The following is a 21,599-nucleotide window of genomic DNA, read 5'->3' on the forward strand; positions in this document are numbered from 1 at the left end:
CTCACTTTACGACCTTCTGCCGTCACTCATCGGCGCACAAAGCTGTGAAGGCACTTTTGTCTTTCTTGAGGGCGACTGGCCTGTGTGAACGCCTTTGACTTGGCGAGGCCCTCCGTGCGCGTGCACGAACTCACTGCGTCTTTCCTTCCTCCCACTCCTCTCTCTATCTCGTCTTTCTATTCCCCCTTTCCCGTCCCAGAATGTGGGGTAGCCAACCGAACGAGTTTCTGGTTAACTTTCTTGCCATCCTCTCTTTCTTTAATCTCTTGCAGTAGTAGAGAGTAATGCTCTTGCTGGAGCATTGTCACGCGCGCTCAGTACCTCGACAAAAATTTCACGCACAAATGGGACCACGTAACTTCACGCGACGCAGACGCTAGATTGAAAAACACGTTCTTTCACGAATTTATTGAATCCCGGCCCCTAGGTATTGCGGATATGCAAGTGTTGAAGAAATATTCTCACAACAGTATCACAGAAAGGCACAAAAACTGCGATGGTCATACTAGAATGGGTGCGAGTACGATTTAACTGTAGATGCTCGCAATCATATCATCACCGGTGGCTTTCTTTTCTTCAGTAGTGTGCACGGTTTTACAAGTCACGGTGACATGTGCCTGTCGTTACTGGTTTACCAATGAACTCAGTAGATAAAGGGATCAGAAGCTACATGATGATATAATGTGGTTGATTTGACGGTAACGAAATTATGTGTTAATGAGATGTGTATTGTTGTGTGGTAACGTGAATTTTCTGCAAACAAATTACGTGTTCCAATACACTTCCTCTTAGTAGTTTTATCTATAAGTGTTGTTGTGCAGAATTTTCCCGTTTACGATCACGTATGTTGTTACTTTACCCGTAAGTAAATAAACCTTACTTCATCAAATGCGTGTATCGCTTATGAAACCAATGTTTTCGGAAGTACCATTTGGAGAAAGAGGTGGGAGCAGGCGGAATAGAGCGGTTGTTACGTCGTTGGCGTAAACTACCATCTTTTCAGCGATTAGTAACCTGACATCTCGTATGCTATATGGGTGCCGGATTCTCAGCTTCGACAGGGGTGCTAAAGATAAGTGGATCGAGATCGCTCGCGCCTTTGCAGTCTGCTCAGCGTACAACGCTATGGCGGCTTCGATATCTTGACTATGCGCATGCTCCGCATGACTAGGCATGTTTGCGATCGGCATCATGAGTGAGGACGGTCAAGAACTTGAGCTCAGTAAACCTCAGTGCATATAACACACACACCAGCGTCAAACCACAAATCGTTATGTTCTTGATGTCGTCTCATTTTTTGCTTTATCGCATTCCATGTGGCAGGGGTAAAGCGCGCTGGAAAAGAGAAATACGCCAATTTTTCAGCCAAAAAAAAAATGACTAGAGGTAACGGCGGCGTTGCGATTGTTGAGGCACCTTAGTAATCGTGGTTAGTACATGTATTTGTCTCGATTTTCGTGCTAGTGGCCTGAAACTGTTTTGTTACCTACCGTGTTATGTACTACGCTTCATCTTTCTAAATTAAAAAAAAATCTGTTTACTAAACACACGAAAGCAATGAGTGCCAACACGCATGCATAATCGTTTCGAATTGTTGCATTTATAACACAATGCATTGTTAAAGATGATCGGTTTGCAAAGTTCTGAAGCCGTTTGAAGCGACAAGGGCAAAATTTAGAGAAATCCCTCCCTCTACGGGTAACGCTGGTCGAACCATCATGCCTGCAGCTCCCGTAGTGCCAGTTTCCTCTAGCAATTTTCGAAGGAAACTTCGCGGTTATTACAGACCGTGCAAGCGTGAAAAAGTCCTACTCTTCGATGGCGTTTGGAACGGAGCCCAATCAATGAGAAGCACATATCCCGAGGGCACGCCGGAGAACTGTGTGAATGTTTCTTTGAAGAAAAAGAAATGAAAACGAAGAAGAGCGTTTTGGCCGCCGGCCAAGGAATTAAAGAAAGGAAAATCACGCAAACAGAGACGCCAGTTTTAGAATCCTCTCAGCGGCGACTCTCAATAGCCGATGGCAAGCAAACGCTATTGAAGTGAAGCTCTATAGGTATATACTGCCCTGTTTGCACGGGGATGCTCCCTCCTTTTTCCAGCACCTCCGGCGTTTTTCAAGCACTCGACCGTGTATATGTATATATGGAATAGGTTTCAACAGTCGACATCCACTGCTCGTGCTTGTGTACATATCGTACACATCGTATTCGGGCGCCGTGAAAAACTGTACAGATATGGCGCTTTGCTATCCAAACGAAATCGCTTCCAGCATTCTACAAATTAAAGGCGTAATCAGACTTTGGGAATATATTTTAGTGTGCGTATGTGGGTCCGCTGGCTCACGTGTGCATTTTGTACCTGCGTTCGTCTGTCTGTGGCGCGTGCCAGCATTCGTGAGGAGAGGAGGAGTAGATTTTAATGAAGAGAAAGGAGGAGAGGTCGGCCCGGAGAGCGCGTCTCTAGCCTGCTACTCCTCACTGGGGAAAGGTAGGTGGCGGGGGATTATGTTGTGGTACAATGAGATACTATATACACGTTGTCCAGTATGCGAATGCGCACTGTGGACGAATACACGCAAGAGTAATCGTGAGTTTGTGCGTGCATCATGAGAGTGCACACGCACGCGACTGCGCGCGCGCGTCATATTATATATGGGGGGGGGGGAGGTCATTGAGTATATCGTGCATCTTAGCCAACGCCTGAAGAAGTTCTAGGTCTTAAATAAACATGTTATCGGTGGGGCTCCTCACGGCTCTTTGCCTAACACGCGCATAAGGAGACAGCACAAACGTACAGGAGGGCGCCGGTGCCATGCGAAATACGGTATCAGAATGCCAACGATGGCCGTTACCGTCCCACAGAAGTGAAAACGTGCGTATAGCGGTAAAGCCATAATGCAGCAGAATACACTGGACGCATGGTTATAACTCGGTGTGACGGGGCCAATACCTGCCACAGCACGGATTTCAAATGTTCTTGTGAGGATATCGGCACATGTAGTGTCCTTCACAAAGAGTAGAGGAAGTATAAGCCCTTTTAGAATGTGATACACCCGTTAGGGAGTTACGTAGTCAAGACAACAGTTGACAGAATTCATGCGGTCGTTTCTCTCCTCTCACGCAGTGCGCTCTCCTGCCGGGAACTCTATTCTTTGTAATGAACTGACACGTGATATATTCAATTGATTTTCGTCATAAAGTTCGTTGACGCCAGTATAATGGAAGTAGAAGCAAAACGACATTTCTAAAAGAAATTTCGCAAGGGTTGGACGCACGTATATTACACTTCTCGAACGTGGAAGAACTGTTCGCTAGTGGTGAGGTCAAATTACGGCGAAAATAATGCCGATTGTTTCTACGGGGGACAACAGCAACTTGTGAAGCGCGTGGCGTATTAATCGATGAGAACCACTTCGTGCAACTAGCGTGGCATGAATGAGCAGCTTTGAGCGAGCTGCTACGCAAGCTCATAACGACCACACCACTGCTTAGCCGCATGTGGATTTTTTAGCAGTGGACGCGACCAAGCGGGTATAATCGCACCATAGAAAGAGAATCGTCAACTCTGACGGAGTAACATTGGGCGCCATTGCTGTTTATACACTTCTAACTCGACCCCTCGCCGCCCTCTATATACTTCTCTTTGTTTATTGCATCGGTTGTCTGAACACGTCAATGAGTCAATTTGCGTAGTCAAGAAGGCCAGTCATTGAAGGAGAAGAACAACGAACTGCTTTCCGCGGCAACAACTATAGAATTTTGGACACATTAAATTCGTGCCAAACTCGTCAAAGACGCCCACATCCGCTGCTGCTATTGTCTTCAGCGCGGTGCACGCGACTTTTGAAGACCGAGGGAAATTGCGTCCTCACGCTAGCGAAATAACCACCGATATTCAGCAGGGAATGAAAACTATTAAAAAAAACGCATTTCTTCCAAGTCATCGGATAGATAGTGAACGCGAAAAAAAAGAAAAAAGTAACCGGCTTGGTGGCGTCCCATTCTAAGGACAGAAAAAAAGATGCTGTTATCCAGCAACCAACGCTGTAAGCGCTCCAAGTGCTATATAAGGTTCGAGCTGAAGCGCCAAATACAATATTCGCCAAACCTTCACCCAAGCAATTCGCCATCCGTGCTTGCCAAGCCCGCGACTGTTTCCTCATACCAGCGTGCTGACACACTCCAACATTGTTCCTCCTAAGTTCATCTCTGTCGTACCGTAACAGCCACTTTACCGAAACCTGGATGCCATTATCACCTCACTGTCTCTTTTGTTACGTCACACCCTTCAAGCCGACTAGACGGTCGAGCGTTCGTAGAAGCGAAAATACTGGGAGCGTGGCCCCAAACCGTCATTCGCGCTGCTGCATTGTTTGAAGACAAATGAACTCCGCTACCAGCTCTGATTGCGCGGCGAACACTGTTACGTGTGTTCGCGCACATCACGTGTTCTTCCTTTCCTTCCACCTTCTAGGGCCCCTCCCCTTCCCCCAGTGTAGGGTAGCAGACCACCAAGACTGCTAATTGGGTATGCTTAATAACTAAATTAACAAGCATGGTGTCAGCGCGAACACGCAAACATGACGACATCACACTCGATGACCACGGACGCTCCCTGTCAAAACGCTGGCATGAGGAATCGCGGCAGCAGCGGCGAGCGAAGTGACCGCGTTTGCGCTGATCTTTTTGTGACCATGAGTTGCAAACCGGGTACACCCAAGTTAACCTCGTTGCATTTCCATTTTCTTTCCTTCGTCTTTCTCAGATCCTTCCATGCCGCGCGTGCTTGAGGCGACATTATGAAGCGCTGTATGCCTAGCGAGAACTTCAAATGAATTTACGTGGATATGATGTTCGTAATAAAGCAGCCGCCATGGCTATGGGTATAACCTGTATTGCGTATTGTGTGTATGCAATGAATGAGGTGAATAAATGAAAAAAGAACGAAAAATTGGAATGAATAAATAAATGAATCAACGAAGGAAGGAAGGAAGGAAGGAAGGAAGGAAGGAAGGAAGGAATAACCCACTCAACGACGATCAATTTCAGTAGATCCCTACAGCGATCGTTCGCAAACTAATTCATGTGTCGTAAAGGCATGTATGTCGTGGGTAATAGAGCTTGATTAGTTCCGACAAATTGTCTCTTCCTGCACACAAGGAACGCAGAGACTAAGTTCGACCAGCGCACTAAGCATTCACGTTGGCAAAAACAAAAAATAAGACTTCCCAGCATATGCCTATTGATTCATTGATCACATATCAAATATATTTATATATAGGATCGCATACGACATGTGGGATTGTCGGATATTACACGAAACATTGCATACAGAAATAACAAGGTGCACGGACCTAACACAGAATTTGTGCAGTCCACCAAGCTAGTCTTTACTCGCTTAGCCCAGGCATTTCCGGTAATAACGTGAGTACTGCAGCTATCCATATAAACATTACTTTACGTCATTTTGATGCCTGGCATCAAAATGACGCGTAACACGCCTATACAGGTATTGTTTCTGCAACGTTACTTCCAGGGAGAAGCTGTATTTAGTCTGTATATGTACTATGCCCTTCCTTAACGCACATACGCGATGGCCACGGCACTATGATAACGTAAGCGCTCTCGTTTGCCAAAGAAACCGAGCAGATAAGACCGATCGATAGATCACCGGTCAGGCGTGCCGCTGGTATGTATGCACGACGTGCTCCAGACGAATTAATCGTGCGCGTGGGCAAGCCTGCACGGCCCAGGGTCGCGCTCTTACCCGGTCAGCGTAAACGTCGCGGGCATCGGGCGCTCTCTCCGGTCGGCCAACCACCACACCTGCCTCCGTCATGCGTGGCCGCGTTTCCGGTATAGCTCGCCGCGGAATAGTTGCGTGCAGTGCCGCTTATATCACAGCCGCCCGCTCAAGTTCTCGTGATGCGGAAATTGCGGGAAAGCTCAAATAGCGCGCCCGTTGTTAAGATGTCAGGTGATTTAAGTCCCCAAGAAGATGCAGTTCGAAGACGCAGAACGAAAGCCTGGGCCGCTGTAACTTACATACCTCAGTTTTTATCTCAGCTTCCATATTTTCGTTCGTAAGTGTTTTTTGCCATTGGCTATCCGGATACACATATCACATGTCCCTTTCTCATATAATTTCATATAATATAATTTCATAATCATATAATTTTCTCTCGCGAAAAAAATTTTCACGTAAGAGCAAATTCAAATCAGTAGTGATACCGGACACGCAATTTTGCATGGGCCACCGCACAATGGGACAAATAACTTACGAAAGAAAACATCTTGTGCATTCAGCCTCGGATGTACAATGTGACAACAAGAAGTAATGCCAATAAAAGTAGGGAACCTTCATTCATACAAACGTACGTGCACAGGCTACCACAACTATAAGAGCCGATCCCAATTCTTGTGTTTGTTTCCGCTCTCGTCCATGTGTCTAAAGAATTCGGCTGCTTCTGCAACAATCGTTCAACCAGGTAGCGCCCCACCTTAATCTGCTTGGCAAGTTCACCATCTCAAACGAGCGGCCGTTCAGGAGAAGTTTGCAGAAAACGCGGCTTCTCTCGACTGTCACCTGCACGGAACTGGCAGCGTGTGGCTCTGCGTTGTAGGGCTGCGTGGTTGCCCGGGGCCCCAGGTAAAGTACGCGGCTTGAATGTGCGTAAGGCCGCAAACTCGCTCGCACACTCGCTCGAACCATGCCTTCTCCAGGCGCTCGGCACAGCTGTCGCCAAGTGCGGGAGGCGATGGGGGGAACAATCAGCGTTCGTTAAACCCTCACCGCACGGCGACCGCGAGAAGTTGAAACTCGGCCGCCCTCTGTAGCCCTCTAAACCCTTCGTGCCAGCATGCGCTGCGCAGGAATGTTTGTTTACCCAACAAATTTCGTGGGAGACCGCGGGAAGTCGGCGAGCAAACGGGGTGCCGTTATAAATGCGGCTTACGAAACAGCGCGCATTCTAGAGAGAGAGAGAGAAAGAGAGAGAGAGAAATAAGAGACGAAAAGCAGAAAGAGTGGTTGACCAGACTAACTGTCCAGTTGGGTACTCCGCACTGGGGAGAAGGAGAAAGGGTACAAAAGATGACGACTAAAGATGAGAAGATATGACGGGAATCTGACCGCACCAACACAAGGAAGCCCTCCTTACAACAATTACACTCTTAACTCCGCAACGCTCAAATAGTTAAACATCACAGAAGATTGGAGCAACATACTGTCTTTGGTTTCTGGCGATGGAGCGTACAATTGTACAAAAACAAGGGAATGTTATTTGACTTGTAACGCAGTTATTATAGTAAGTAATTAATTCAATTGCTGTTGTTTTGCTCAACTATCTAAAGCTGAAAACTCTCTCCAGAGTACCAAAATCGACGCTGTAGTCTATGCGTTAAGTCTCGCGCACTTAAATCAGAACTTTGTGGTACCAAACTTATCGTGTAGCATGTATACATTGGGAATTACAGTACTAACACAGTTTCGATGCTTCGAAACAAAAACGCACAAGTACCTTTAAAGCAAATCTGGCTTACGTCGACTTAGACCAGGCTCCGAGCACTCTGGTTTCCGCAGAGGGACGCTTGTGAAGTTTCTCTAGCGTGGTGCCGCGCGCCGTTCTTTGTGCAGAAAAACCACGAGACCGACGTCCCAGCTTTGTGCATTCTAACGAGACACGGTTTATAAAGGAACGCGGGAGACAACACCACTTGTTCAAATGTTCGCTGAACGATGAGATTTCCCTCTTGATCGGCTACTGTTGATCAGTTCTGATGAAAATTATACAAGAGGCGACCTCAACAACTTAAGAAATAAAATATTTTACAGCGAAGCTGTTTATGACTAGGGTTCCGTAATATTTTCATGTGTGCGAGCAAAAACTACCATCATCAGCGATGGCTCGTGCCACTGCTCACCTGTTCATAGTCGTCTTCTTTCAGAGCTGGCTTCGGTGCCGCTCATAATGCCAGCGTTGCCATACTGTCCCTCCCTCTACGAAGGTGCTGACGCCAGTGGATCACTGCCATTCAGGGCGGTTATTTCGGTCTGAAATTTTTTGCCTGAATACATAGCGACATGAAAACACGAATGTATATAACGAATGTATATAATGAATGTGTATAACGAATCTGTATAACGAATGTATTACACGAATGAACTAGAATGTATAAAAATAAATGCGTGTGCGTATCTTTCGTCACGATGACCACCAATCAAGAAAATAAATGTGTTCGTACCTTCGTTCATAATTCTGTATCACGTCTTTCTCGTGTGCTACACAGCTTCGCTGGCCATACACGTTCACAGAGTTGAATGGCTCTGTGAACGTGTTGAATGGCTCAATGATTTTTCTATGTAGTTTCTTTCACGTTGTTTAAGATCGTATATATCATTACGTGCGACAAACATGAACGCCGGCTTGGGCACGTACAAGAGTTCTCGAACAGCTTGAAGCACTGTTTGCAGCCTTCACCATTAATACCTGCAAGCTTAAAAAGTCAAAAAATAAGAAGCTGAAGACTATTTATTACAGGTGTCAAACTCAGGACCATGTACCAGCGGCTACTGCATATTTTTCGCGGTAACAGATACGTGTTAGCCGACACGTCAATGCATTTTGTCATGCAACTTGAGGACCGATGTCACACAAGAGGAGGTAAGCACGAGACTGTGAAATGGGTATGAATTCATTACCGCTCAGATTCAATTATAAAATTCGGACATAGGCTCTAAATTCATATACAGTCGAATACGTCTACAACGAAATCGCCTGTATAACGAAGGATTCCGTTTGTCTTGGCCGAAAACATACCTATCGCATGTATTTGGGACGCTACCCCTGAGGAGACCGCTGCAATGTATTCAACTGCCTGTACAACGAAACATTTTAAGCGCCCCTGGCGGATACAGCGGCAGCGCCAACGCCGTGCACAGCTGCCAATGAACTATTCGGAAGCGTAACCGGAGTGAGAGTGCCAAAACGTCACGATGTACTGTTCCCACGTGGCCACCTTCTGCATTATGACGCCATGGCACATACGTCTCCTCAGAAAAAAAAAACAGTAACTGGGACTGTATTCACCAAAAACAAGTCCTTACGTTAGAATTGTCCGTAAGAGCAGATTCCGGCCAATGCCGATGCAAGACAAATTACTAGGGAAGACGGCCAGCCAAAGAACGTCTTACGAACGAAGAGCTTTATAAATTCGGCCCCTGATTCGCAGAAAAAGTGTGCTATAGCAAATTATTTAAGGGGCTCTAACGCTTCCTCGCATGTTCTTTTTCTATGGTTTCGAGACCTTTTAATTAACGAAGAAAATTAAAAGTAAAAGACGTCCTGCAGTATTCTTTGCTCTTTTTTTTTTTAGCGGTTGGATATTACGAGCGTCAAAAGAACCGCGGAAGCAAACAAACACAACAAAATACGCTTGCGAGAAAAACTGGACCTTTCTTGCGTGCGTTGCCAAGCATTAGTTTTTCCTCACCTCGCCCAGTTACATCTGAACAAGCAAACAAAAAAAGATAACACTGGCAAAGTACGAGCACCTTCCTTGCGCATAGGTTTCCCCCAAGTAGGCCCACTTTGGCGCGAAGTTGCTAAACTGCTAGAACCTCAGCGGCTGCGCCGTCCTTTGGTTATAGTAGTTGCGTTGTGTCCGGGTTACGGCAAACACAGAGCTTCCTGGTTGATTGCATCGCGTGCATGCATCGAACGCGACACACTCCGCAGGCAGATGAGAGATTCTCGTGCGGCGTGTTCCTCGGCAGCTGGATTTCCCTCACGCCACGTCCGTGAACGTGATGAATGACTCACGTCTGTAACCTTGCACGTTCTGCGGAAAGGACAGGCCTCGGCTGGAGACAGTAGTATAACGCAACCACGCTAGCTTTGCAAATGAGACCCGCTCAAGCGGAACGGCAGTTCGAAAGTCACGCGAACGCAATCACGACCCGGCCCTATACACACGTCGATAAACTAATCGAACCTAACGACAAGCTGTTAGTCACGCCTGGACAGAATGAATCGGCGAAAGGAGGACATTCTCGCAGCGGCGCTGAGATAGCATTAGCGAGTAAAACGAGAATGAGCGAAATCTGAATTTGCCACAACGGCGTTACTCTGGTTTCGAGATCGAACTTGCTGCAGCACCAATGTTCTTCAAGTGTTCCGAAAGAAATTGCAGACGCAAAACTGCGGACGCAATACAAGTCTAGCACACAGTGCTTGTGCAGAAGTTATTCAACAGAAAGCAGCGCTAGAAAAATAATGAAGAAAAATAAATACCTTAGTTATAAACGCCGTGATGGGAAAAGACCGTAAGGAAAAACTTCACGAGTCAGTTCTGGCCCCTCATTATTCACCTTTCTGATAAGGCGGAAGCTTTCCATTATTGTACTCCTCACGAAAGTCAACGCCTGTGTTTCCCACTGCTGGTTGTGACGTTATCATCCCTTGTTTTTTCTTTCTTTCTTTTTTTTTGTTCTTCTTATTCAGGTTTCTTATACTCCACCCGCCAAACATTACTCGTAAAAACAAAAAGAAATGTGGACTATAACGATGGAGAATTTTTTGTTCGTTTTAGTATCCGCTAAATCAAGCAGAAAAAACGTGGGATGAAACATTAATTGAATTCCATTATTGATGCGTCCGAAGAAAAAAAAAAATTCTGATGCACTGAGGTAATGAAATGACTCCGAAATGGGTATACGGCGAGCACTCGCTGTCGTGATTTCACAAAGCACCACGAACAATGCCGCCGAGTTATATTCATTGTGGCGCCTTAGGTATGGTATGGTCAAACTTTATTCTGGCCCGTTGGAACGCTCGTCAGCTCGTAGCGGGCCACTCCTACGTCATTACAGAAAGGCCGAGCCTCTCTGCTGCATCGAGAGCCCTATGGACAGCCCACAGCTGTGCTTCAAGATCGGGGCTGCTTAGGGCAGTCTCCAATTTGGACGTCGTGACGCCGTCGCGTAACGCGGCGCACCGCCAAAGCTTGTGTTCCAAGTTAGCTACGTGTGAGCACAGCTCGCGAATATTGGTCGCGTGTATCTCTGGATAGATTCTGTAAGGTACAATAAATAAATAAATCGCGTAACGAACATCTCTGCGGCTTCTTTTTTTTTTTTAATTGTCAACCACATTACTTCTTGAAATGCGAAGTGTCTTGCGTGATGATGGAGGCAGAAAATTCCTCAACTTTTTTCTCTTCTTTTTTAATGTGCTTTAGGCTAGTTCCCAGCGTTTCGTGATGTGCGTAGGTAAACAAACGATGGCGGCGTCTATAGAGTGGAAATAGCTTAGGCATAGAGCAAAATAATTAATTATGGGGTTTTACGTGCCAAAACCACTTTCTGATTATGAGGCACGCCGTAGTGGAGGACTCCGGAAATTTCGACCACCTGGAGTTTTTTAACGTGCACCTAAATCTAAGCACACGGGTGTTTTCGCCCCCATCGAAATGCGGCCGCCGTGGCCGGGATTCGATCCCGCGACCTCGTGCTCAGCAGCCCAACACCCCACTGAGCAACTACGGCGGGAGAGAGCAAAATAGTATCAGCGTATCAGTCAGTCAGTAGTATCAGTCCCAGCTGCGTCTGAGGCCAGATGTGTCAAAATTGATGATCGATAATGGATAATAGTTTGATGCGTTGTGATCTACGCAAAGAACGATCGCGCGACCGCTGCGACCTATACCTTACCGACTACAAGTGAGAGCCTCGCCGTGGAATGTGCCGACGCGTTCGCCGTACAGATTGTGCACGGAATTGCTGTCGCCACCGTACACACGTTCATCCCGGAACGTCAAAGAGGGACCTTGAGCACTTTATGACGGACACAGTTGGGTGGATCCTCTCGGTGGACCCCGATCCCATCGTCATCGTGGGTGACTTTAACGTCTGTGGGTCTCGTCCCGACGGAAAGTGGTTCTTGGCGCAAGCTAGTCAGCAGCTTGTAGCGTCATACGCTGCAGCTCACTCCGAGCGACAGACCCACACGCCGTGCCTCTACTGTCCGCTGTTTCTTATTTACTTGTTTGTTGTACAGGAGGTAGAATTTAGTACTGCAGCCTGCACCACTCCACTTTGGAGCACTCACTGGTGAAAAACTTCAGGGTGTAGCGCGTGGACTGCATCACTTCAGCCTGTAGCTCTTTGGGCGGTGTAGAACAGAATAACTCGCCATATACTTCGCAGGCTGTAGCCCTTTATGTAGTACAGCAAGGCACAGCGCTATTGACGGTAAAAATCAACACTACCTCGTGGGTCGAAGCGGTGCAATCTGTAGCATTTTGGGCTAAGGTTCCTTATGTTGTAACCTGGCTTTAGCACGCAGGCTGCGGCACACAACTATCTTCATTATTAGGCTTATGAGCTGCGTCAGCATATTTCCATCTTTTCTTTTTATTCCCGTATCCTTTCTCCAGTGTAGGGTAGCAAACCAAATGTATTTCTTCCAGTTAACCTACCAGCATTTCCTAACTCAAATCTCTCTCTCTCTCTCTCTCTCTCTCTCTCTCTCTCTCTCTCTCTCTCTCTCTCTCTCTCTCTCTCTCTCACACACACACACACACACACACACACACACACACACACACACACACACACACACACACACGCACACACACACGTTTCAAAGTTGTCATTTCGATTTAAAAATAAAGACGTACCCAAAAACTGCTGCCGAGCTGTCTTTGCACGTAAGCATAGAAAACAGGCCGAGACGTGAGACTAAACGCAGCAGAAACAAAGGCACATCCTAAGGAAAACCACACATGCTGTGCGCGCATACGTCATTAATAAATCGCACAACTCTTTGGCCATCAGGCTGTGTGAGATAGATGTTTTCGAGCGCTGGCGAACGGCAACCGTTAGACACCCATACTGGTAACTTATCCAAAAAACCGCCAGGAAACCACCCGTTGTTCCCCTAATCACTCGCGACAACCTGTTGCAGAGTTTCTACTCACGTCCGCTTGCGAGAAACTTTCTTCCCGTGTCCAAACAAAAGAGCAAACTATCGTTGTTTAGTAACCGAAGCCCCGAACTAATCCTTCCCAGAAGCACGCTCACTCGCACAACAAATTATTTCCTCGTCGTCTGCTCGCCGTCTGCTCGTCGCCTGCTTCTCACTGTTTACCTTTTTGGCCCGCCCTCCGTTTACTCTGAGCAATATTAATTGAAGCAGACGCACACATGTGCTTGTGAGTTCCCTACAGCGTAAAAGGTGCAGTTGCGCCCCGCTCGACGCGTTGCCGTACAAATCCCATAATTTCCATCGCGCGCGCCAGCTGCTGGGGATTTACTTTGCCTGACGCTACGTAATTAGTCGGGAGAACGAGTGGTGTCGTATTTCCAGGAGGTAAGAACGAAAACAATGAACCGAGTCTGCGCGCGACAGCAAACGCGCTGCGATCACGTGCACCTTTTGTCCCTAATGAGAGTTGTTAGGCCTTCTTTTTGGTTCGGCGACAGTTAAAAGCACTTCTTCTTTTCGTTAATAATAATAATAATAATAATAATAATAATAATAATAATAATAATAATAATAATAATAATAATAATAATAATAATAATCCTATGTGAATGCACTTCCATATTAAGCGACAGATTCAAAACGACCTGTCGGCTTCTCCTTCGTGCAGTCTAGCTTCGCCGTGAAGACCACTCGCCAACTTCGCGTCGTCAATCATCAGTGCGCCATGCTCCCAGAAACTAGCGATTCAGCGGGAAGCGGGGGAACGGGAAAAAGGAGAGACTCTACAACACGCCCCCTGCATATTAACTCGTTCCTGCCCCAATAACCCCGCATCCACACGCAGTTCATATATCACAACGTTGATTTATCCCCCTCCCCCCCCCTTCACTTTCAGGTTTCTTTTACGGCGTCCACGCAGGCCTCTAATAACCCTGCGTTCGTTTTTGTGTTTCGGTAATGCGCTAGGAGCGCATTCGCGTATGTAGGGGGGGGGGGGGGGGAGCGATCATTCGGCAGGATTTGGATGAATTCCGATAATTAGGTATAGCCTCTTGATCGGCCCACCCACTACCAGATACTCTCTCTCAATCATAAATCTCCAGCCATTGCACCACTTCTCCCTGGCTAACTTTCCTTTCTTTTTTTTTTTTTCGTAACATCCTCCATTTGCCCCTCCTGCAAATCACCGCTGTTTCTTCACCTCACACTCTCCAACACTCACGCACATACGCACTCACGCACAGACACACGCACAGACAGTACAAAAACATTAACAAATACACACCACCACATATCCAAGTCAAGCGTACACACATAATAACAAGTGCGCACAAACACCCGCACGCTTCAACCATCGATCACCTCACCCCCCGCTAGAGTTCCGAAAGCAGCAGTCTCATTTCCGCAAGCCGTTTTTCACGTCGGCTCATTATAAGTCAAATTTCATATTTTTCCCCCGTTTGAGTCCTTCGCTTCACTCTCTCTCTCTCTCTCTCTCTCTCTCTCTCTCTCTCTCTCTCTCTCTCTATCTCTCTATCTCTCTCTCTCTTTCTCTGTCTGTTTAGTACTAAGCTTTACGAATCTCCTACGTTTTCGTTGTGCAAAGCTTTACTTTCCTGTTGTTATTGTTTTTCTTTCTCTCACACTTTTCTTCTTAGTGATTGACGTTTTGTTGAAATCATGATACGTCGCAGGCATAACCCATTTCTGCGGCGAAAAGCCCGTAACGCGCAGTGCGGAATATTCCTTGTATCCCGCGCCGTACACTTATCGTTCATTTCTTTTAAAGCCTTTGTTTTTCCTTGAACCCAAGCCCCATCGCGCCGTTGATATAAATAAATAAAAGCCGTTACCCCGGAGCTGTTCTCTTCCCCCTTGCATATCGGCAACGGTGATGGCTGGCGTGAATGATAGCCTGGTGGCACAAATTCAATAAGCAGTGCTGGCGTCCTATGCATGCGCACCGTACTATCCTCGGCCAACTGCTCTAATATATCTTCCCATAACGGGATACCTATGTTGTATTCGAACATTTAAGGCACATCCGCAAGTTATATACGTTATATGGGGTTATAGGGCGTATAGTATATAACTATAACTATGTAACTATATAGTTATAGTTATATGGGGCATACAGTTTGTGCATATATCGTATTGTGCGCGTGTGCGTGCGTGTGCATGCAAGTGCGTGCGTGCGTGCGTGTGTACGGGCGCGTCTTTGTGTGTGTGTAAGTGTGTGTGTGTGTGTGTGTGTGTGTGTGTGTGTGTGTGTGCGTGTGTGTGTGTGCGTGTGTGTATGTGTGTACGTGCGTGCGTGCGTGCATGCGTGTGTGCGTGTGTGTGTGTGTGTGTGTGTGTGTGTGTGTGTGTGTGTGTGTGCGTGCGTGCGTGCGTGCGTGTGTGCGTGCGTGCGTGCGTGCCCTCGCATCTCTCACTCAATCTTCCCGTTCCCATTAGGCGCGTACTTCGCGCAGGCCCAAGGAAGCGTAAAACTTCAAAACGGCTGCAAGAACGCCAGTTCAATGGGCACCGCAAACCACGACACCCGCTTTGAACGCGTTCTCTTCGATCGTAGAGTCACTGCACTACAATGAAGCGAAAGTGAAGATCGGTGCAACTGGACAGCAAGCGAAAGTGTGAAGGCCAGAAGTTGGTCCGCATGTTATCTTTATTTCGCTTTTCTCTCATATCTCTTAGCAGGCTTCCAAATTTCTCTCGCCACTTTAAGCAGCACCGAGAGGTAACGAACCGCCTGTTTCCTCGATAAGCCTCGCCTCTCATTAACGTGAGCCCCAGCTGGTTTCCTGTGGATATCTCAGAGTAACCGTCTTCCATGCGGTAAGCGCCTTCTCTCCTTTCTTCTTCTCTTTCCACTCGTCTCCGCCGCTCTCCATTATCTCTCTCTCTCGCTACTCCCAGTAAACAACAAACATGCGTTTGATACATTATCCTCGCTTAGCGATAAGAGCAACTCCCTGGCACGCTTGCTTTCCCGCACGGGTCCGGACTTTTTTGATAAGCGGAGCGACCCATTTTCTGGCCTTTTATCTTGCTGCAGTGTGCTGTCCTCGTATAAATATGCACACATTCATAAAGCTAGTAAAAGGAAGGAATGTGTTGCCAAGTGGTTTCTTTAAGTCGTTCCCTAATGCGCTTGCTTACGAAAAGTCAACATGAAGCTTGACGGACACCTCCCTGTTAGGATCATCTATTGTTTAAAGCTATTAAAATTCCGTATTCTCCATTGCTAGGAATAATTGGGCCACTGACCCAGAAAAGGCAGATAAGAATGAGCAATGCCAAAATTCCCAGAAAATAAAAGCGGGGAACGTGTTTTAGCGTCACAATCGAATGATTACAACGTAGAGCGCTGTCTAGGCCGTTGTTATTTCTTTCTTTTTATTTTTTTAATGCTTCTTTTTCAAATAATCGCAAGCGCCAAATATGTAACACCGGCAAAGCTTGCAGCCGTCTATCGATACGACAGATGTGCTCCTCTCTGCGTTTCGACGGCTAAATACAATAGCCCTGATTACAAGAACAATAGAAATAAAGCGGCAGGCTTCTCTTGACGCTTTTTTTTGCCGTCCCGACTCGACAATTTTCGGGACAATATGTACGCGGTAACGTCAAACCTCAGGGAGTGAGAACGAAAAGTGTTCAAAGTCCTTTTTCTTTTCTTTCTTTCTTCGTTTTCTTTCAATGCGAGAGAGAAAGAGAAAGAGAGCGAAATGAGAAAGCGTCAAATGGCTCATTGAGCGAAAATAATCAATGGGGGCACCAAAGAAATTTTTGTGACGTGTAAATGCGAGAGCATTACTTTTCGCGGAGTGTGTCGCTAAGTTTACTGTTGCGGCGAAATGTTGCCGAGTTTAGTGCTGCTGCGTTATGTTTCCGAGCTTCATGTTGCTGCTTATGAGGTCGCTACAACTCAATACGACAAACCGGCCATATTGCGATCTCTCAGCTGATATTCATTCGCGGCGCTTTCATTAACGCATTGCTCTACGCGCGCTGCGTTGAGTGTTCATTCTCGATGACACCACTCTTTGGGCGCGATGACACCCCTTTGCCGATCGATGACAGTCCTTTTCTGAGCGGCAACACGGTGTCGACGCTACATTTCTTCATCTGTTTCGTAGGCGAACTGCACCTTATACTGTGGGGGTGAAGGGGGGCTTGTCGTAGTCGCCGTTCGACGTGTACCTGAAGCGCGTCGCATCTTATTCGTCGTTGTCCTCCATGAGCTCCGGCAACGGCGTCTACGGGTCCAAGTTGATGGACTGTAGCGTGGTCCTGTGACCGGAGTAGCATGTGGATGCGTACCTTACTTCGTGCACTGTTCCTGGCATGTTCTCGAACGCCAAGTCGATTGCGGTGCCTCGCGAAGTTGTGATTGTATCAATTGGAGAGGCGAGTCTTAGGTTGTGATAGGCCCGCATCGCGCCGATGAACCGTGGACGTTCAACGTGCGTCCTGATTGAAGTCTCCTACGATGAGTATGGGCGTACTGCAGCGTCGTCTAGTGAATCGCCAGCCAGGTGGAGCCCAACCACGTGCACAGCCTCCGAAGATATTCGTCACTGTCGCCATTTATTTATCATGTATGTTCAAATGTAATGTACCGGTACTGATTTGACACTGCTCATATTTCTACGCAAAAAAAAAAAAGTTGCAACGGTGGCGCAATCCAACGGCGGTGTAGTGGTTAGCAAGTGGGGACGGTGGGGCAGAGGATCGAATCCGCACTGAGGCGCCCCCCTTTTTTCAGATGAAGATGGCGGAATTTGTGTGCCCTTTTTCTGCGACGCCTTTTCTGCCACAGCTTCCCGATAACGGCACGGTCGCACAACGAATCAAGTACTGGCCTCGCATTAAAAAGCCGGCGTCTGTAGAAGCGAAACGGCACCATTCTTATTGCACCATTCCCATTGGCTGCGAAACCACGGCTGCAGAGCTCCCTCGTCACACAGATGGCGCTAAGCTCCACGAACAGCGGATGAGCCGCGATGTTTTGAACGTATGGGCTTCTGCGGACGCTTCACAACCAGCTATATTTACCTTGCAGCCCCGACGGAGCAGAACAGGATAAAGGAAACACCTGTTGCAGTAGCGCGCCAGGGGTGGCGTGAGGGGAGAGGGCACTGCCGCGACGCCACGTCACCCTCGCTCTCACGCTCGGGCGCCTGTACCATCCGTGCGTTCCTTGTCCGTGCAAGCTCTCGCCTGCGTTGTTACTACGCCTCGGTAAGGCCCAATCAAAACGCGCCAAGCGTCTCAACGCGTTCGCTTGCCCGCGTTCACAAGAACCGATCAGCAGCGTTCAATTGAACATAAACGTATCTTTTTTGCATTGAAAATTCATCAGAAATGCTTAAGTATCCTCAAATCTTTTTTTTCCTGCAGTCACGTCAGACCTTTGTTCTGCTGCAAACACTGAAGGAATTCCATGAAAACGAGAACTACAACGAAAAAAGCATAAATTCAGCAAAAAAAAAACACTTTTCCACGAGATTTCGATGCACCAAAGCAAGCGCATTTATCCCAGCAATGTTATTCTTGCTTGTTCGCTGTCCCATAACTGTATACAAACCAGAAGGCGCGCTACATTGGAACCGGTTATCTTAAGACAAGATTTCTTAAATATAGACAGCTCCCTTGTTTTCCTACATTATAAACGCGCCGGTGTGCTACACACGTACAAACGTATTAAGTTAACAAAAAACGAGGAAAAATAACGTAAACATAATAAAGCAAGAAAAACAAAGCGAATCGGAGAACCGCTGTTTCCATCGCCAGGACGAAGTCCAATACGAGCGGGCTGAAACAACATGCTCCTGCAGGAGTGTGCACAACACGGCGCAGAAACGGATAAAGAAACGAGTGGCGCAGTTGCGACACCTCGCAAGCAACCGAAAATATAAACACCAAGCAAGCGAGGGGTCGTCGGGGACATGGCCAAACTAGGAAGTGAAGCCGGCCGAGTAACGGCAACTGCGGATGAGGCAAGAGGAAAAGGCGACAACAGCGCATTGTGCGTCAGTAGCCGAGATAACAGTATATATATACGAGGCAGAAACCGACCAGGCTGCGAAAATCGAGCGGCGGAAGTGGCTAGGCTAGTTATGAGTGACCGAAAAGCATAGCAACTCCTGCCATGCACTCGCTGTTTATAAACAAGTCCCCGTGCGCCAAGCAATTCAGGTCGTGAAGCTGGAACAAACACACAAATTACGGGTGTGTAGTTTTTAGAACCGCCTACAATGTAGAACGAAAAGAAGGCCCCGACATTCCGAACAGGATAGAGCGGCAGGAAACGACGAAAAGCCGCGAGAGAGATGCGGAACAGCAACATTTCAGCAACACAGAGCGGGTTACAGCCTTGGCACGTGTCTTCAATTATTTCGAAGGAAAGTCAGCATGTGTCACGACTTATGATTCCAGCGCTTTGGGGAAGCAGAGGAGCGAAGGCGACGACGTATATTGGAATGAGATATCGAGGCTCAAAAAAAAAAAAATGTAACGGAATCGAGAGCTCCCACAGCGATATGCGAAGGCACTAGTGCTCGGTGACGCAGAAAGAGAAAACGCGAAAAAAAAGAAGGGATAAATTCGAGGGCACATCGCACAATAAAAGAAAGTTAGAGTAGATAGTGATGAAGAAAGGGTTCAAGTTCTGGCGCTATATCGAAGCACCAGGACGAGATCGTGCAACATGCTTCTTTCTGTTATTTGTTTCTAGAAAAAGGAGTTCGGTAGTGGAATCGGAGGAGAAGGGGTGAAGTGGGAGAAATGCTGCCGACTCTTCCCCGCATGTCGGTCCCCTGAAGCGCGCTGCCCTATTTGAAAACCAAATCAGGTCACATTCTGACAGCGAAAAGGTCACTATATGCGTCGCCCTCCATCATATTTTTCCTTCATTCAATTTTTATTCGTTGTTGGTGATCGCTTTTGCGTTTCTTGCCACTCGTTTTTCTTTTATTTCTTGAACTGTCTCCAGCACGGAAGAATCGCACAGACGTCGAAGAAGCCAGCAAAGTTTATAGCGTAAGAGCGTAAGTTTGGGCATGTTGGTATTCCATAACTTTTACGTTTTTAGCGCACGAAAAGGGACGAGAGACAAAAGTTCGACGCGGACACTGCCTAGCTCCAGTGACATAGCGTAGCTCCAGTGACAAAGAAAGAAGGTGGCAGCGCGCCGTGTCCAAACCCACCTCCGGCAACGCAACCTTCTCCGGTGTTTGCACTCTTTTTGACCCCGAGTCATACGCGAGGTATTGCTCGGAGCACCCCTACACCGTCGGCATCAAATTTTCAAGTGAAAGTTTTTCACCGGGAGCGTGACTTCAGTCCCGGGTTTTAGAAAAAGAGAAAAAGGCAACTTGGTTTGTTCCGATATTGCTCTGTCTTTTTTATTTGTTTCTGTGTGTGTTCGTCCCCTTCGCTGGATCACCGGATACCCGTCTGGACTCGACTCTGCAGCTACTCGCAGAAAGGACAGCTGCCTGCCACTAAACACCGTTGCTCTAAGAATTCACGTCTCCTTGCACCATATTCACGCACATACAGCAATTTAATGTTAGATAAACCGACGGCGTAATAGCTGCCACGATTTCCAATGCCATAATGATCACGAAACGATATTTACTGCTCTTGCGTTGCGTCCAGCCGAAGGCCCTTTTTCTGGGTCGGTATGGGCAAGTTTCGGTATTGCAGATTTGTAGTGCGTGCGGCATTGCTGCTACCCCGCTGTTCCAAAACGCTCGCGATACCCATGCTTCTCGAAATAGAAAAAAAAAACACTTTAAATGCCAGTACAACGAACTTGCAAAGAACAGACCACGCTCGGTCTGCATTCGGCACTCCCTACTGACAACGGCGCGCCCGGAGAGTCTGCACGATCACTCGCGCGAATTATCGCGCGATGTGAGAACGTGGCCGAACGTTGCCGAACGTTGCCGAACGCGACTGAACGTGACCGAACGTGACCGAACGTTACCGAACGTGACCGAACGTGACCGAACGTGACCGAACGTACCGAACGTGACCGAACGTGACCGAACGTTACCGAACATTACCGAACGTGGCCGAACGTCGCCGATGAGCTCACTACGCCGAATACTCTGCAGATTTTACCGCCATTGATGAGTGGCATTCAGATGAAGTATAAAACAAATAGCGGGCGCCCTGTTCGCGCGAAGTCATTTTATCGGGCCAAGAACAAAACGAAAAAAAAACATAAGTGCGCTGTGGTCTTCTCATTGCAAAGCTCAGGCTGCAATACTGCAAATTACGCCACAGCGCATGTAAACCAGGGGGTAAGAACACGCATACGCAGGACCAGCGCTGTTGTCGGGGTCTCGTTTATTTGCGCTGGTTGAATTTTCAGTGTGTCGTACCGACCGGCCAAAACTTAAGTATACTCGTCAGGCTGGAGTTCTGCATTCGAGAGTGCGCGCCCAGATTCCAGAAGTAACCGGCCCTAATTCTGTTGCTTCGCTTGCTTGTTTGTTTGTGCAAAAAACATTTAGTGATGCGCACGTTTATTCACCGGCGTAGATTGGAAACTGCACTTGGATCTCGGAAGGAGCACTTGCGCAGCGATAACTG

General features: G+C 47.4%; 1 protein-coding gene across 3 annotated transcripts in view; it reads right to left on the reverse strand.

Moving 5' to 3' along the window:
- sog (short gastrulation) overlaps positions 1-21,599 on the reverse strand; it is a 309,402-nt gene that overhangs the window by 155,820 nt on the left and 131,983 nt on the right. The window lies entirely within an intron of this gene.

This window comes from Dermacentor albipictus, chromosome 2 (genome assembly GCF_038994185.2).
Source record: "Dermacentor albipictus isolate Rhodes 1998 colony chromosome 2, USDA_Dalb.pri_finalv2, whole genome shotgun sequence".
NCBI lineage: Eukaryota > Metazoa > Arthropoda > Arachnida > Ixodida > Ixodidae > Dermacentor > Dermacentor albipictus.